Source organism: Nannospalax galili, unplaced genomic scaffold (genome assembly GCF_000622305.1).
Source record: "Nannospalax galili isolate Female #2095 unplaced genomic scaffold, S.galili_v1.0 scaffold533, whole genome shotgun sequence".
Taxonomy (NCBI): Eukaryota; Metazoa; Chordata; class Mammalia; order Rodentia; family Spalacidae; genus Nannospalax; species Nannospalax galili.
Window position 1 is genome coordinate 477,303 of NW_008333774.1, and position 1,419 is coordinate 478,721.

Consider the following 1,419-nt stretch of genomic DNA (forward strand, 5'->3'; position numbering starts at 1 on the left):
TTTATTAAGGAATGAAGAAGTTCTCATAATTCCATCCAATCACAAAACTGCTACCAACCACTTGGTGCATAATCTTTAGCTTTTCTATATACGTTCATTAATGTTATATTGTAAAAACAAAATTATACTAGAATACAGATTTACAGCATTAATTTTCACTTATGTTCTGTCTGAGGTTAGTTGTTTGTATAGATAATTTTTCTTTTTTAGAAATGAATGTTTTATGTCTATGAGTGTTTTGTCTGCATTTATGTAAGTGCAGTATGTGCAGGACTGGTGGATGAGATGACAGGAAGAGAACATTGAATCCCCGGAAACTGGAGTTAAAGATTGTTGTTAGTAGTCATGAGCATGCTGGGAACCAAACCAGGCCCTCTGGAAGAGTAAGTGCTCTTAATTGCTGAGTCACCCCCCCAGCCTCATAAATAACTTTTTCTTTCTTTTTTTTTTCTTTTTGTTTGACATGTTTCTGACCTGGGCAGCATATAGGGGCACTGACGGCCCCCACCTGTAAATCAAGACCAGCAGATCCTTTTTGAGAACTCTGGCACACCAGGACAAGGAACCACGTCAGGATGTGACTTTCATCTCAGGAATGACTTTTTCCTTTAATGTTTATATATACAATGTCAGTTTATATTGGAAATTCTTTCCTTAGTCTTTCTCCATTTGTTTTTGTTGAATTAATGTTTTGTATATTTTTATCGAACTTTTGTGTATTTCATACAAAACGTCTTGCTCATCTTTATATCCGCTCCCCCATCCACACCCTCTCATACCCCCCCCACCGGATTTCATGCATTCTGTTATATTTCTATTAAGGTCTATCAAGTCAAGTTAAGTGTTCCCTGACATCACTCAGTGCAAGTACATCCACTGGGGTCTAGTCATTCTATATAAAGTCATTCCCTTAAACAAAATCAGCTCTTTCTCATCCAGTAGTAATCAGCTGCTCAATAGTTCTTTGACTAAGATTGGGGCCTGCTACCCATTTCCACAGTTCTGTGCTGGATATTTGTCTGCTTAAGTTTGCATGGGTCTTGTGTGTGCCGAGACCATTGTTGTAAGTTGTATGAGAAGAGTCCCAGGAGCCTGTAGGACTATTTCCATATAGTCATGCACCTCCTCCCTGGCTTTTACAATCTTTCTGTGCCCTCTTCCTCAATGGTCCCTGAGCCCTGGGTGGGTGGATTTATATATATGAGTCCTGTCTAAGGACCCATACTCTGCAGACTCTTATTCTCTACACATTGGCCATTTGTAGCCTATTGTGTTCATTTCCCTCTGTTGAATGAGGGAGATTCTTTAATGAGAGTTGAGAGATGCATTAGCATTCTTTCTACCCTCTTGTTCCAGTATGTTCTGTGAGTTTTAGGTGTAGAAATTCCATTTTAGCTGTGTCACTTAGGGTTGTGCATC

The 1,419-nt window shown here is 39.2% G+C and overlaps 1 non-coding gene across 1 annotated transcript; it reads right to left on the reverse strand.

Annotated features, from left to right (window-relative positions):
• Positions 1-461: 461 nt before the first annotated feature.
• On the reverse strand, positions 462-594 carry LOC115069494. Its single transcript, XR_003848757.1, has one exon. It is a non-coding gene; the product is annotated as a small nucleolar RNA SNORA3/SNORA45 family (small nucleolar RNA).
• Positions 595-1,419: the final 825 nt, after the last annotated feature.